General features: G+C 44.4%; 1 protein-coding gene across 3 annotated transcripts in view; it reads right to left on the bottom strand.

Annotated features, from left to right (window-relative positions):
• The window catches only part of pdgfrb (platelet-derived growth factor receptor, beta polypeptide), a 45,333-nt gene extending 29,396 nt beyond the window's left edge, over nt 1-15,937 (bottom strand). For 2 of the 3 annotated variants that reach the window (XR_014570516.1, XM_083786441.1), the window contains exon 1: nt 15,566-15,936. The gene's annotated coding sequence lies outside the window, so the exon portion shown is untranslated. Of the gene's footprint in view, nt 1-15,565 lie in introns of all 3 variants that reach the window. The other variant, XM_083786442.1, reaches the window with a different exon arrangement.
• Between the last annotated feature and the right edge of the window lie 2,009 nt (nt 15,938-17,946).

The following is a 17,946-nucleotide window of genomic DNA, read 5'->3' as shown; positions in this document are numbered from 1 at the left end:
GGATCAGCTGGAGAGGCTTAAGTGCACATGCTGGTTGGCCAGTAAGGAGGGAGTTACAATAGTCTTTTTTGGGTGAGGAACGGTCTAATTCGTCGTATATTATAGAGTGTGAACCTACAGGATCGAGTGACAGCTGTGATGTGAGCTTTTTTTTTTTTTTTTTAAGATATTTTTTGCGGCTTACGCCTTTATTGATTTTTTAAGGGATAGAAAGTAGGCTGACAGGAAACGGGAGAGAGATGGGGGGATGACATGCGGTAAAGGCCGTGTCGGGTCCGGGAGTCGAACCCGCGGCACACCGCGACTGGATCACCAGTCCGGTGCCCATACCGTTACGCTACGGCCTGGGCCGTGATGTGAGCTTTGAACGAGAGCTGACTGTCCAGGACAACACAGAGGTTCCTGGCTGTTTGGACAGACGTTACCAGGGCGTTGTCTACGGAGATAGTTAGCTCCCGCATAGGGCAGGACTTAGCTGGGAAGAAGTGAAGCTCAGTCTTGTCTGGGTTCAGCTTGAGGTGATTGGAGGACAGACACAACACGTCTTTTCACTTTTTCGCATGACACAGCAAAATATAAAATGGGCTTCTTAGTTGGTTAACCAAAGTGAGTTCATGTTTTAGACCAGTGGTTCTCAAAGTGAGATGCGTGGACACACAGGGTTCATTGACACTAGGGTTCCAAATGCACCCAGGTCTGTAGCTCAGAGTTATGGGGGAATTCCCCTTACAATTAAAAGAAAGTTTCAGTGTTTTAGATTTAGACCAATGACAACAAATTACATTGGCTACACATTCACACAGTATTCAAGTCAACACCTATTAGGTTCTAAAGGTGACTAAAATTCATATACATGCTAAACAATCGACAATTATGGCCTAATAGTTCTACAATTGCTACAAAACCTTTATAGCTATATAGTCATTTTGGGCATAAACAAAAAGTTGAAAATTAAGTTGTAAATTCTAAGGCCTGATAATGATGTGCTGTGCATGTTCAAATCATGTGTACTTTAGTTTACATTAGCTGACCATTTCCTGTCAGGAAGACCATTTTCCAAATTATTTCTTTACACTTTGTGGAGGGGGAAAAAAAAGTCAATTTTAACACGGAGGTGTACCCACTCTTCCCGTATCCCATTACAGTGCATGATAAAGGGAGAGGGCCGTGACGTGCATGGGGAGCATCATAATGAAGTGCAGCAGTGGTGGGTGGACGTGCGGAGGAAGTGGGGGGGAGGGGGGGGGGGGGGGGGGGAGGGGCTGGTGGTGGTGGGGGGGGGGGTGAGGGGTAGTTTAGGGTTGCAGGCAGCATGCATGCAAGCGTCTGGAAACGGTTAAAGACAGATCACAGGCCGGCGTACAGCAACAAGGTGGGAAAAGGAGAGAGGGCCGGAAGGAGGGAGGGAGTCTTGGGAGGAGAGCGGGTGGAGAAGGAGGGATCGATGTTCCAGGGATCCGCCAGTGGAAGGAAAAAAAAGGGTGACATCCATCTTCGGGAGGATAACAGCGTTATCTGATAGTGAATTCCATTTGGGTGACTTCTATTTTAAGAACACAGACAATGGTTTTTATTTGGTTCTATGATCGAAAACACGTTGAGGGATTTTCATCAAGGAATTCGGTTTATGTGTCATTTTAAATCAACAGTTTTCTTATATCATGAGGACTTGTTTAACAGCTTCGTGGTGGAGCATGCACACTGCAGCTGCTAATATAAAATCACCATCTTTATATAAAAAGAACATTTTAGGACAACGCCTTTGAGCCTAAAGTTTCCATGACTGATGTCGAGACTGAGTCATCAGTCATCTCTACACCACACACGGTGAATTTGTAATGGTTGTGTGTTCCATTTCCAGTTGTAAAGAATATGACAAGTGATCTGATCAAAAAAAGGCAAATGCTGGTGAGCTACAAGAAGTTCAAGGACAGGCTCACAGATTCAGATCCACACGCTGTCTCCCTAAATTATGTCTGTTCCCCACACGAACAACCCTGGAGCTGCTCCAAAAACATGACTCCTCCACTTCCTCCCCCACCTCCTGCTTCTAATAAAGGAGAGAGAGAGAGAGATTGTGTGTGTGAGTGTGTGTGTGTGTGTGTGTGTGTGTGTGTGTGTGTGTGTGTGTGTGTGTGTGTGTGTGTGTGTGTGTGTGTGTGTGTGTGTGTGTGTGTGTGTGTGTGTGTGTGCGCGTGTGTGGGCGTGTGCGCGTGCGTGCATGTGTGTGTGTGCGTGTGAGAGAGAGAGACACCTAACCAAAAGCCTTGAGATATGGATGGTTTTTCTTTGCTTCTTTTCTTGACATTATCATAATCAATCTTCTGCACGCACAAACACAGAGACACACAGACGTACACACTTGTACAAACACACACACACAGACAGACACTAACCCTTAACACACGCTTATACAAACCCACTAACACTTAGACCCACACACACACACACACACACGCACACACACACACACACACACACACACACAAACACACGGACGAACGTGCACACTTACACAAACACACGGCCATTAGCACTGGCACATAAACCCCCTGCTCCCCATCATGAACAGTACGTAAGATGCCCCCGCCCCTCTCCCCCGTCTTGTCGTCGGTTGCGTGTGTATATACAGTTCACGTTCCCACAGTATTTGTCTGAAACTTTCCCAGGACCGTAGATACACTGGGGACCGCGCTGCTGGTGATGGCGGGAGCACGGGGGTCCTGGGGGTCACTTCATCCCAGAGGAACTAGGAAGCCGTACGTCAACAACGAGCGCCGGCCTCCTCCTCAGTGACAATTCTGTATAACGACTGACCAAACTGGCCGAACGTAGCCAATCTACAAGCTTACTACGCGCTGTAACGTGTTGTTACAGCGCATGTTGTTTGTGTGCTTGCAGATTGTCTAATTTCGCCGAAGGCGTTTATTGGTGTAGAAAGAAACACGAGAAGGAAGCCCTCGCGGGTGACCCTGGCCAACTAAGTATAGGGTTTGCATGGTTAATAATGATTGATGATAGTGATAATACATAAATGAGTATTATAGAGTTTGGGATTATCTTACTGTGTTGCATGTGAACCTAAACCACGCGTGCTTTCCTTACGACTCGGATCAAACCACAGGAAGCCTCCGATGTTTAACAAAAACCTACAGTAGGTGTGTTCACGTCTTATTTAAGGCCTTTGAAACCTCAGAGAGGATGTGAAATGGAGGGAAGAATAATGTTTGCATAATGCAATATGATGAGGGTGGATGCCGACCACTGGACGACGGGGAACCTCGACGGGCCTTTGAGAAGAAAAATGGGGCAAGGCCGTTTGAACAGCCAACCTGTTACATAGACCACTGTACAGGAGTGTGAACTCATTAACAATGGCATGACTGATAAAAACAGAATTTATGCTCTAATAATAACTGCAAAGGATATAGCCAGGGGTGCACATAATTATTTGGGGTAGTCCTCAAAGGAGCACCTGTATATGTATAGCTACGGACGTTTGTACTCTGCCACAACGTTACTATGCTGTGTTCACACAGATGCAAAGCTACATAATGCTGCAGCTGTTCCATGTTTAAGTAATTCCAATCCAAACTCAAAGTGTGAATATTGTTTAAGTGACAGATGCATGGTTTTTATATCTAAATATGGTCGCTAATGTCTGTTATGTCAGGAGGAGGAATCCCTAGATTCCTTTCTCAGCTGTCGGTACGGTACGCAAGGCATGCCTTTGATCTGTAGTGCACAAAACCTTTTGACGACGCATGTGCACTGGCGTGCCAGTTATGTGCAGGCCTGGATATAGCTTCTTTGCTAATCCACACAGAAAGTGCAAAAAAAAGGCCCTTTTGCCATTGCTAACCCCACCTATAGTATGGATGCTGATGAAGCGGAGAAGAAAACACGCCCCCAGCGGGAATCGAACCTTCTAGCTAACGACTGCGCCACTGTGCGTTCCCCCTTCGTTGCTAATCCTACTACTGCTGGGTCTTTGTGGAAGAGAGCATTTCATGAAGCATTAAAAGGACACAGACAGTCTACCAACAATTAATCCCTGAAGAATCTGCCAAGAACGTTATAGGCAGCGTCTCTGCCCCTCTTAAGAACAACATTGGGACATTCCCTGCGGAATGTTCTACTTAAACCACAGTGATATGGCATGAAGCAATAATGTGACATGATTGTCATTCTTCAAACCACAACAACAGACATTCATTCATCCATTGCTATGGGCCAGGAAGAGGGCATGATGGGATGTCAAAATCAACGGTTGTTGATTTTCTTCCCCTTCTGACTTTGAACCACTTAAGCCCTATTTTATACTTTGTCATATAAGCACGACATACTGTATAGATGGGCTTTCAATGTTATTGTTCCAAAAGCTTCACTGCGCTCTCGGTTGGGCATTTTGATTGGCCACAGAGGCGTGTGGAAGCACTAGAGTTTACATTATCATTGTCACAATAACCAGCGTGAGGGATAATCACTGATCCCTCCTCCCGCAGGGCATGACTTTTTTCCCAGAGCTGCTGGGAATCTGGTGGCTGATTGACCCTTCCCAGCGTTCATGACCAGCCCGACTACACTCAAAGTGTCACTTTAAAGCAGGAAGAGCGGCTCCTAGCATGGTGCAGCACACACATACAAACCCACACAGCCCCCCCCCCCCCCCCCCCCCCGGGACACAGCTGGAAGTGTGTGTAAACTCACTTCCGTTGGCAGTATGTATGGTGGATATGCCTCTTGGGGCTTATCTATATATACAGCATTATGAGCCTGCAGTGCGTTTTCATCGAAACATCTGGCAATGATAAAGCAACGCAGTGATGAGGTGGGAACCACTTTTCTAAACTCAATTTGCAGCCGAGCGTTTGCCTTTTTCTGAGTGTGTGTCCCTGGGGACGGGAGGAAAGGTTGCACTTTGAAAAAGAACGGAGAAGAAAGACCAATGCATTAAATAACAAAAGGGTGAATGTTGTCCTGAAAGCCTCCTGAAGTGCAGCTGGAAAGCCTGACTTCCTGCATTGGGAAACAGACGTGGGTGTGAGTCAGCGATGCATCAGTGATACAGCAGACCCTCACCGCAACCTCCTCTAGCCCAAGACAACACAGAGATGGATCAGTACCAAGTATAGGCGCCAGTGGACAACCAGAGAGGTCCAAGGATGTAAACAGGAAATCAGAGGTCAATGAAAATTAATTGATGAAAAAAAGAAATTAGCCTACAGACAACAAAGGACAGAGACTCTACTGTAAGTGTAAACAGGAAGTCATGATCTATCTATAAAACAAACGTTCCCCAATTGAAAGATCAGCTTTTTCCAATGCAAGCCATTATAAATATAGAACTAGACCGAATATTAACCACCTTTGACACTGAACACTTTAAGCCGGCATACTCCGAATAACACAAACATATACAGCGGATCATCATCAAGTTTTTCTATTGTTATTTTTTCTCTGGAGCTTTCTTCTTTAGAAGGAAGTCTGGGTCTTGAAATATGTGCCCCTTAAAGCGGGACTTTGGCATGCTCTGTGGGAAAAAAATGACCCAGTGTGTCTTTGTTAAAACAAACCTCCATTTTTATCACTCCTCTCTGACAGACTAAATCCCCCCGAGACAAACCTTATGGTCCCCTTAGCGGCATGCAGCCCCACGATATGCATCGCTCATTTAGTCATTTCTTCCACCCTTTCTTCTGCATAGAAAATCAAGACTTCGGAATGATTTGAATTACAAATTCAAGTATACCGAGCCAAGTACATAAAAAAACAATCATGGCACTCCTATATGAATGACATGTAGGCCTATAGATGCTCAAAAGTATCATAAAACTTCTCTTCCTGAGCATGAACATGGAAACGTTATTTAAAGATGGAATGCCGTGATTTTAAAAATCATGCCACTTCATCTTTAATTACTAGTATACATATTGCGGTAACTAGACAATAAGATTAATATCTAACAGCTGGGACACAGCATTATGAATTGACCAACTATTCCACCTACTTAGAGGAGTGGTTTTCAAATAGTGGTCCTTGAGGGGGTTCTAGGTGGTCCCCAGCTATATGAAGGAGAGTTGGTAACCATATTGACCCTTATTAGATCTTTAACTCTTGAGAGCATAAAATGACCTGTGTAGGTCCATTTGGTTTAATTTTACACTCTCAAGAGTTAAATTATTGTTAATATCTGCATTACTTAAATTACAAGAAGTCTACACAATTATAGAATGTAGAATATTTGTTATTTTGGTCAACGTTTGCCTGTTGTCTCTCCCAATGGTACCACATCAATAGCATGGAATTGTGGACAAAATCTTATCCAACGACAACAAAATATTCTAAGTCACTCATTCTGAAAGCCAACGTTTTGTTGGCAGTCGATTCACGCACATCCAAACAAGAAGCCCTCATTGGCTTTGAGTAGCACAGCAGTCTGCTACCTGGACATGCACCAGATCCCTCTAGGCTAGGCATGTGTCCAGTGGAAGTTTCATGCCAATGCTTTTGTACATTTACTCAAGTAAATATTCAAATACAGGCCTTTTACTTATAAAGAGTATTTCTAAATGGTGGTATTGCTACTTTTACTTAAATTACTGTTTTGTATTGTCACTGTCAGACTGTCTTTTGGTTTTAAAGGAGACATATTATCACTCTTTCACTTTGACACTTTATTTGAGTCCACATTTATAAAATACATTATCAAGGGCACAAATATGTTTCAGTTGCTTATGATATGCCACACACTCAAAACATCATGTGTCTCCAAACAAGCCCTGAATGTAAAGGCACACACGCACCCACGCACACACACTATAGCACTAGTGCAAGTGCAAGTGCTATGGCAAGTGCTACGACTGGGACTGAGTCTGCCGTTCTGATTACAATGGGAAGTTCATTCCATAGTTTTGGAGCCAGAAGGGAGAAGACTCTGGGACGTGTGGAGCATTGTCCCGGCCTTTTTAATGAATATTCTGCCAGCCTCCCTGCATTGGCTGATCTGAGCAAGCGAGGTGGGTTGTAGGGTCCCGCACGCACGCACTGTGGCAAACCAGGGGAAACAGCCAGGCCTATTCCCCACAGAAGGAGGCTGGGGGAGGTGATAGAGGGAGTAAGTATATCACCCTGTACAGGTAGGTATTGCAGCCAATGGGAGCCTGGACATGGACGCACCTGCAGCCATAGTAAGGCAATACAGAAGCTTTTAAATAGCCGACGCCCAAGCTGCCTGGGGAGTCAGTTTGGACTAATGGAGGAGTGAGGAAGCAGGAATCACTCTGTTCATGAGGAGGCTGGTATGAGGGATATCTCGTAAGTGAGTACAAGATTTAACTCAAACCTTTGGACCCACTTGGATGTGCTGTGCGTGTATTGTGGCTCACCTGGTCTCGTTCTCTCTCCCTCCCTCCTCTAGGCCGACTGAACTGAGCATATATACAGCACTCTCCCCCACCTGAATACATTAGTAGTCACCACTAGCTCTCTCTCTGCTCTGCCCACAGGACTGTGCATAGAAGCCCAAGCCCCTGACAGGAGGAACCCTAAGTTGACGTTTTGCCACATTTTCCCCTTTCCCTTTTCCCTAACAAGTTAATAAAAGACAATTTAAGTTACATGTTGAATCTGACTCTGAACCTCTTGTTTTATTGTGCAATGTGCATCTTGCCTATTCTCCCCTGGGTTGCCACAGCGCGCGCGCACACACACACACACACACACACACACACACACACACACACACACACACACACACACACACACACACACACACACACACACACACACACACACACACACACACACACACACACACACATTCTGAACTGATTCGAAATGACACATTTCACCAAAAGGTGTGATATGATTGCAAGCATTGCATTTTATAGGGATAATAGTCATTATGTGTGCATGTCTGCATGAAGATGATACAGGTAATGTAGAGACAGATAGAAAAAAGTAAAATCACAAACTTTTACTATATTTATATATTTATCCATTCAATAAAATCTCTAATTTCCAGCTTATAACAAAGATCCAGTGAATGTTGCTTTGCTTCCTTTTAAAACGGAGCTGTAAATGTTGCTGGTGTCTGGTGGTGGGACAGGGTGGGCGCCAAAGGATCTGCACACACAACACACCGCGCAGGCTTGTGGGAAACAGCAGTCAGTGGTGGTGGTGGTGGTAGACCAGCAGAATAATGCTTAGATGTGGAGAACGTTATAGATCGCTTTAATTACCGTATTTTAAATGCATTGAGATATCAAAGACTAGGAACTTACAAAAAAAATAAAAAGGTACCTATAACTTAAAAGTGTAATTTGCAGTTCAAAGCACAGTATTTGTTGTCAAACAAAATGTGGTTAATGTGTATTTTCCATTCTGAACATTTCTGAAATAAGCAGTCTTTTCCATGAAAACCGTCACTGTGAGGAATACAGACTACAGCAGAATTTTTTTTAACCCATTTTGGGCAGGAACCCCTTTTGGTGTTAGCATTATGTCATGCTTTAGCTATTGAAAAATAGCAGATCTTCAAGCTCATAGCGCGCTGAGTGGCGCGCTACGAGCTTGTAGGTCTGCTATTTTTGAAAAATCGAAGAACCACTGACATAGAAACATAGCTTTTTCAGAAAACTGTCAGGATGTAGAAGACATTTTTAGAATCTGATCTCAGGTCAAAATAGTGCATGGGCCTGAAACTTTCTTGTGTAGGCTAGGGCTAGGCTACCCCCACAACAACAATATGTCAGCCACAACAAACCCTTTCTCCATCATTGTCTCCACCAGGCCGAAGGCATGGGGGGAGAGTATGTTTTGCACTCCGTCCGTCCGTCCGTCCGTCCGTCCGTCCGTCCGTGTGTCCGTCCGTCCGTCCGTGTGTCCGTGAGCAGCTAATCTCCGGCACCGTTAACCCGGTCGACGCCAAATTTTGCACACACACTCCCTGGATGCCAACGATGAACCTCTGCCCCAAAATTTCCAGAACGGCCTGTTATAGCGCCACCAGGAGGCCGCTTTGTGCAAAACAAGTTTTTGCACAGTACACCTACAGATTTTGTCCAAACATCGCGCAAATTGGTACACAGTCTCTTTAGTTCACATCTGGCTTTTAGAGCGCCACCAGGAGGCCGACTTTTGTAAAACACATTTTTGGATATTACTCCTCCGGATTTTGTCCAAAAATCCCGCAAATCGTTACACAGCAGTATCTCCATAGTCATGTGCTCAAGACGGATGTGTCTGATATTTCATATTCCATCCTAATTGGCTAACATTGGCTTTCAAATTTTGCAGGATTGGCCTGTTTTGAACAAAAAGCCTCAAATCATGAACGCAGCGTGCAATTTGACGTGAAATCTTTCACGCACTTTCCTATTAGGCTGAGGAATATAGCCCACCCATTTCACATTGGCCTGTTATAGCGCCACCAACAGGTGGATTGTGCATGTGTGCGATCAACACGGATCTGCACCATTTCCCATATTCCATCCTGATTGGCAAAGATTGGAACAAACAAACAAAAAACATGTTTATATTACTCCTAAACATTCCTATCCTCCTGGTGGAGACCTGTGCCCAGAAGGGCACTTTTTTTCTTCCTGATACTGAGGTTTTGCAGTATAGGTCAGAAAATTGATGATGCAGCGAGTGTTATGCACACAGAATACCTCTTCCTACGTCTGGGACCCTTCTGTCTTTTATTATTTTTCTTTAAAGATATTTTATATCATTAGACTCAATAACCCACCTATATCTATTATTCTACATTATTGTTGTTATGTGTAATTTGCATACAGATGTGAGATGTTATATATAATTTGTAAAGAAAACAACTCTCTCACACGTGTCCCAGTGATCACCCCCAGTTATCACTCTCCTATAGGGGAGCACCTCCCCTGTGCCAATGTTGGCACCTGTGCCTAAGGTTGCCTACCCCTGAACTAGAGTGCCCATTTGAGAAACACTGAAAGATACCATATAGATGGAAACCATCCATCTGGACAGCGAGAGACCATGACCCCTCCTTCTTCCTGCACACCGTCCGTCCCACAAACATCACCCTCCCACCCGTCCCGTGAGAAACAGAACACACCCACACACACTTCAGCCCCCTCCACACCCCCCTCCCTTCCCCCTGTACAAAAGACAAAAAAGAAACAGCTGAATACAATTACAACTCTGACTGGCTTTAAAATTCCGCTCGTTTTCCATGGCGGCTTCCCAAACCACAACAGTGTGTGAACTGGAGAGAAAAGCAGCAAAAAGACGGAGGAAAAAAAGCTAACGTGGGTGATCTTTTACACGGTTTGTTATGTTTTGGCCAGAGCTAAAAACTCATTTGAGTCTTTGTCAAAGTGTTAAGAGGAACAGGCCTATATGCCTGAATAGCCACCTTCCATGTTGTCAGGACATGAAGGTGGTACAGTGTGAGCCGGAGTATGGTAACTGTGCAATTAACCAACTGAACCCAGCAGCATCCCTATTCATCAAACATTCACATCTACGAGCTTGTAGATCTGCTATTTTCTGCAAAGAGGTTTGGTGTACTGTAGAGGGGAAAAAAGGAAAGAGCAGACTAAATACAGAGCCAATGCTCAACTTTACTAAGAATTAAGGGTTTTGAGTGGTTAAAAGGAATTCCTATTGTAAGCTGTAAAAAGGAATATATGTGACACTGCACAATAGAAGAAACAAAGACAAAACTATTGTGTATTTTGCATTGTGTGACAAAAACTCTTCTTTTGACCTTGCAGCTATGAAAATGACCACTATAAATAATAAAAAAAAAAACTCACTTCAACATTTTATTAATACACAGTCTTAAGAAAATAGTTATTTATGTAGGCTAATACTTATTTACATACTGTCACTTGAAGTGCCTCGCAAATTCAACAATGTTGTTGTGCCTTTAATGTGGCTGGCTGAAATATTATTTTCCTTCTTAAACATTGCTATTATTAATAGAAAGGAATATTTCTTTCTCTAGGCGTGGCTGTATTTCTCTACTCTCCAAAGATGGGACACAGCTGCCTGTCAGTTCTGTGTGAGTGGGAGTGAGAGTGGATGAAGAGAGAGAGAGAGAGAGGGAGAGAGAGAGAGATAGACATAGATAAAGAGAGAGGGGGAGAGAGAGAGAGAAAGGGAGAGGGAGAGGGAGAGGGAGAGGGAGAGGGAGAGGGAGAGGGAGAGGGAGAGGGAGAGGGAGAGGGAGAGGGAGAGGGAGAGGGAGAGAGGGGGGAGAGAGAGGGGGAGAGAGAGAGAGAGAGGGGGGGGGGAGAGAAAGAGAGAGGCAGTGGTGGAAAGCAACTAAGTGCATTTTCTTAAGTACTGTTAAGTACAATTTTGAGGTATTTGAGTATTTCCAATTTCTAATACTTTTACTTGTGTACTTACACTACATCTCAGAGGCAAATATTATTGTACTTTTACTCCACTACAATCTTTTGAAAACTTTAGTTACTAACTATACTTAATTTGTATAATTTGATTATTATTGCAAAACATACATTAAGGGGGAATACCACTCATTTTCAACATTTTACTATGTCATAATTAAAAAGTAAAAGTAACATTATGAAGTACATCTCAGTGACATCACAAAGATACTACTATACTTCACAATGTTACTGATCACTTGTCAGACCTGTGGATTATTTCCACACAACAACTCTAGTCTGAGGTATATTGATGACATAGTAAAATGTTGAAACTGAGTGGTATTCCCCTTTAACCACTTCAGCCCTATATATACATTTCGGCCATTTGAAAATAGCCGATCTACAAGCTCACAATGCGTCACATCGTGAGCTTGTAGATCTGCTATTTTCAAAAGATTATTGTACATTTGAATACTTAAAATGGGGGCATTCTGCACAATTTGTACTTTTAAGTACATTTTGTAGCCAATACTTTTGTACTTGTCGATTTCCGGACTTTTACTCTTAACAGAGTATTTCTATTTTCTACATTGCAATATTTGATACTTTTACTTAAAGTAAAGACTTTCTCCATACTGGGCAGGAGGAGTATACAGTACATACTGTACAGCAGCTCTGTCTCAGCAGCACTCGGAGCAATCTTCATTAAAGGTTATCCGTAACTCTTCTAAGTGTCCATATCCAGTATGTGGTGTGTCAGCGATAAAGCCTTCAACGTCTTTAACCCAATCTGACCCGAGATCAGATTCACACGAGGTTTCCACTGGACACACACTGGTCTGATTAACCCATTCTGACCTGAGATCAGATTCTAGAAATGTCAGTCGCTCTTCGATTTTTCAAAAATAGCAGACCTACAAGCTCGTATCGCGCCACTCGGTGGCGCGATATGAGCTTGTAGATCTGCTATTTTTCAATAGCTAAAGCATAACATGATGCTGACACCAAAATGGGTGCCCGTTCAGAATGGGTTAACAGCATGCTGGTCTCGGTCTGACAAGGGAGACTATATTGCCTCGTCCCAAAGTATGAGCGATGCATTATGAATCACAGGATAATTGACCACCACTAAGTGACTCAGATGGGTTGCTATGTTGCTGTATTCTTAAAGACATATACTCCAGACATCAGGATAGGGCCGGGGGGGGGGGCGGCGATAGGACTTCAAATCAATATCACGACCGGAGTCGGACCTTTGACTCGATACAATTTATCAACGTTTTTTTTTTAAAGAAGTGAAAAGAGCAGATCTACAAGCTCACAACCTGTCATGACGTGACCCGTTGCGAACTTGTAGATCTGCTGTTTCTGCTACGCCACCAACAAAGTATGATACATGGAAGAAATATGTTAAATCATTTAACTACTTATCAGTTATCCAATTAACCAATTAACCAACACTAGCAAGATTAAATCCGATAAACTAAATATCGGTTTTGAATTGATATATTTTGATAAATTTCCCAGCCCTACATGATGTCCTTTATTGATTAAGCAAAAGACAGTCCGATGACAGGTATTCACTATATTAAACTCTACATTCACTCCCTCACTGGTCTGCATTTACACAGTCGATGGTCAACAGCTGCGTTTGGAGCTCACAGAGGATAAATCACAGCGAGGAGGACACAATGAGATCAATGTGCTTCAGAAAGGCGCTGTTAAGCAGGGAGTGTCAGCATATTGGTGCCCTGGGGTTTCTGTCAGCCAGCCGGCTGCAGAATCAGACCATCACGGCATGTTTTCTGCACGGTCATAATGCGAAGCACATTTCCTATACCGAGTGGCTGGCATGCAGGCAGGCAGGAAACAGCTGATGACGAAGGATTAGGTTTGGGCCACGGGGAGAGGATTCATCAGGGCTGGACTGCAATATACCAGAGCACCAGTACTACAGCACATACCAACCGCATGATGCACTGGGGAGGAAAATCCCCCCTGTGTAAAAACGGGGAAAAAAACATCCCTCTGTTTTAAGTTAGTAAGAAAGACCTGTTTCATTCACTACGATATCAAAACTACGATACCAACACCAATTCCCAAAACTTGTTTGAGATGGCAATACTAGACAATATGCCTGACCTGTCTCAAGATGGCAATACTAGACAATATGCCTGACCTGTCTCAAGATGGCAATACTAGACAATATGCCTGACCTGTCTCAAGATGGCAATAGTAGACAATATGCCTGACCTGTCTCAAGATGGCAATACTAGACAATATGCCTGACCGGTCTCAAGATGGCAATACTAGACAATATGCCTGACCTGTCTCAAAATAGCCCCTAAAAACATCCCTAAATAATTTGTTTACAGAACACCGAGAACTTATTTAATAAGATAATACACAACACAACATCGGCTAAGTGGATATAGGACATCCACAAGAGAGTCATCTGTTGAGGAAATCAGATTAATCAGATTTTCTTTAGAAAAAAAGTAAATTGTAGACAGTAGATCAGTTTAGCTTATATAGCAAAGTACTGTAGACTCCCATTCATTATTAGCAACTGATGCCTTCATGTGCAAACCATCTGCTGGCTTGCTTGGCTTTGCTGTAAGATTACATGCTTGCCACATGTGTCTGTCATGAAATAGGCTCACATAGTCAAAATGTAACTCATTGCAGGTACTAAAACCTTCCCCTGTGATTAATGAGATGAATCAACCAATTGTTTATGTCTGTCTGGCACAGACGACAACAACATTCACATGTTTATGAGAGACGCATTCTTACAAATGGTGACTGAGGCCGAAGCTATATACGATTCGGGGGCGATCTATCTAGAAACAGAGGCCCACCACAACTAAAGCGGCTGATGGCTGATGCAGAGTTCGATGATACCACTACAACCAGGGCTTGGTGTAAGGGACGAGCTTCCCTGCATTTCTGTATAGGGAAGACTGATTTCACATACAGTATGGGAGGCAGGACAGGACAGCGATGGTCCTCCGGCGAGGACCGATAGTTCACTATGGGTGACCGACGAGAGCTGTACAAACAACATATTTAGCAGTGAAGCACAAAGTGGAGGGTTAACACACAGCTTGTGTCATAAAGCTGTTTGAGCGTGCATGTGAGAGAGAGAGAGAGAGAGAGAGAGAGAGAGAGAGAGAGAGAGTCAGAGTCAGATACCCCTATAGGACACCTTGTTAAGCGTATTTCTTAGTGAGAAGGTAAACAGTGTTAGAGTTGCACTGTGGTGAGCGTCAAAGGGACATGTGTACAGAGATGTAATGTCACCCGCCGGCTGTGAGGGACAACTCACTCCAGTCACCACAATGTTGGTGTTTGTTTGAACAGGTTGTTCACACCCATTCACATGTAACGGGCCGTGTGTACAAGAATGTGCATAACAAATACACACACATGCACGCACACACACACACGCACGCACGCACGCACGCATGCACACACACACACACACACACACACACACACACACACACACACACACACGCGCACACACACACACACACACACACACACACACACACACACACACACACACAGACACACACACACACACACACACACACACACACACACACACACACACACACACACAGACACACACACACACACACACACACACAAAGACACCTTCTCACTAAACACTGTTGTCTGACAGCAGTGTCAACAGCAACAAAAACTGGGCAACTGACTGACTCTTGACTTAACTCTTTCAGCCAAATAAGTCTTAAATCTGGACAACATAATCTGTCATCGTAAGAAACGATCAACAACAACATGAGCCCGACTGACTGTCATCTAATTAAACATGCATGAATTCATATCCAACGACCCCATGCAGGCAGTGGATCATCATTCCTCCAGGAATGAGGCGCTTTCTCCCATCCTGTGACAGACAGACTATGGAAATGGAATCAGTCACAGTGTGATCTCCATGCAGCCTGCAGGCTAAGTGAATGTTCAAAGCCACGACGTGAGGGTTGGAACATCTTTACTGTCCAATGTCCAGTGACCGTAGTAGCCCCTTTCGGGACCCTTTGGTTACCTTTTCTGTATTTGGGACGTCTGTACCGATGTCCCAAATACAGAAAAGGTAACCAAGGGTCCTGAAAGGTGCTACAGTGGAAATCAAAAGTGAGGCTTCTTACCTTCAGCGTTATCACGTTCAACAGCACAGGACGAGAACGTCTTCTTCCCCTTGTTTGCTTTCCCTCTGCACCATCTGACCACCAGCTTTTTCAATGCACTGGTTCTATAGCTGGGACACACTGCAGGGTCTCTGGAGAGACAGGAGGTTAATGTCCCTGTGTCCTGCTGTGGACAGACAGAAGGTTAATGTCCCTGTGTCCTCTGGACAGACAGGAGGTTAATGTCCCTGTGTCCTGCTGCTCTTGTGGACAGACAGGAGGTTAATGTCCCTGGCTGTGTCCTGGGAGTGCGCAGGAGGAGCAACTTCTCTGAGCCCGGCTGTTTGTTGAATCAAATCACAGCACCAGGGGTCTCCCCTCTCTACACACTGATGAAGCCCGCCCCCTGTTCAGAAAGGATGTCTGTAAAGGAAAAGAAGTTCTCCCAACTAGATGCAGGCAGGCAGGCACACACATGTGCGCACACACACACACACACACACACACACACACACACACACACACACACACACACACACACACACGTGCACACACGTGCACACACACACACACACACACACACACACACACACACACACACACACACACACACACACACACACACACACACACACACACACACACACACCCCTCACTCTCCTATTCTGATGTTTTTACACAGAGTCTCTGTGATCAGCTGGCTCTGCCACGATTAAAACACATGCAGAGAACGAATGAGGGAGAGGAGGGAGCCAGGGAGGGAGGACAAAAGCAAAGGAGGGAGGCTATAGAAAGGGAATTATCTGAGGGAGAGAGTGAGGGGAGTGAGTGAGAGAGAGAGAGAGAGAGAGAGAGAGAGAGAGAGAGAGAGAGAGAGAGAGAGAGAGAGAGAGAGAGAGAGAGAGAGAAAGAATCAAGTTCTGTTTGTTTATCTTAGGTAGCAGTTGAGGTCCCTCGCTGATGTGACTTGCTTATTTTTCTTTTCTTTTCTTTTCTTTTCTTTTCTTTTCTTTTCTTTTCTTTTCTTTTCTTTTCTTTTCTTTTCTTTTCTTTTCTTTTCTTTTCTTTTCTTTTCTTTTCTTTTCTTTTCTTTTCTTGTTTTTCTTTTTATAATCACTCTCTACAGCTGACAGAGGATAGGTGGTGTAAGACTCTACTGGTCTCTACCGGCAACAGCATCTAACCCACCAAAATACAAGCTCAATAGAGAGAGAGAGAGAGAGAGAGAGAGAGAGAGAGAGAGAGAGAGGGGGGGGGTGGAGGGAGGGAGGGAGCGAGCGAGAGAGGGAGCGAGAGAGAGAGAGAGAGGGTCCAGTTAAAAGCATTTTGGCAAAGCTCACACTCACAGTGGCCTGCTTTGAAACAAAGTCTCTTTCTCAGTCAGGACGATAACTCAACTTCACTCACAGCCACTCATCCAGCTCAGGTTTAAAAGAGAATAGCTTTATAAGGCAATATATGTACTCTCTTGTCACATTTTATTTCTCCCCATCTCAGTTGTTCCTCACTCGCACTTAAATAACAAATACAAACAATTGCTTTTCTATAGGCCTACCCCTTCCTGCCCTCCCCCTCTCGCACACATGCACACACACACACACACACACACACACACACACACACACACACACACACACACATCCATCCATTCAAACCAAGGCGCAAGGGCACCCATGTCTGTTTTCAATCTTAGCCCTCCTCCTAGCTGCCTTTGCCAGCTAGGATAAGAGTGGAGTGGAAGGTTCATACAACTCGGGGCCAGCAGCTGACTGTGGCCTTTTCCCTCAGATTGGGGGTGGACAGAGGGGGTTACATGGAGTGGAGTGCCGGTGGACAGACAGAGACAGGGAGGGAGTGGGCAGCCAGGCGCTAAATTGGACAGTAGGCATGCTCTCCTCTAATTGCGAGGGCAAATCTAAGGGCCTCGTTAGTGGTAATTAGAGAGCTGTGGAAGCCCCGGTTATTAGAGAGGAGGGGAAGGAGACAGCAGCGCGGGACAGAGAAGTAGCACGGTAACACTTCTACAGCCGCTTATCTGTCCTATATGCACTTAACCTCACGTCACCATGCAGGCTTTCCACCTCGGAGGAAAGCCTGGTCTGTGTTACCGAATCCTCTTGTGATCCGGTCTAGGTGTACGTGGTTTAGACTAGATGGTAAAAACTAAAAAAGTCGACATTCCCTGCTCTTGCCTTGTAATGTACTTGGGTCTTATTGAAGAATCTGTGCAGTCGAGAGACCAATACCTGGTCAAAATCCTTCTAGCTGCTGGAAAGAAAGCAATTACAAAAAATTGGCTCAAAACTGACATCCCAGGCTATAAACAATGGCGAGCCATCATGGACAATATTGAGGACATGGAAAAGTTGACATTCAAGATAAGAATAAGAGTAGACCTCTAT

This window comes from Protomyctophum parallelum (assembly GCF_964188405.1).
Source record: "Protomyctophum parallelum genome assembly, chromosome: 16".
Taxonomy (NCBI): Eukaryota; Metazoa; Chordata; class Actinopteri; order Myctophiformes; family Myctophidae; genus Protomyctophum; species Protomyctophum parallelum.
The sequence above is the reverse complement of the archived record's forward strand: the minus strand, read 5'-3'. Positions and strand labels throughout refer to the sequence as shown.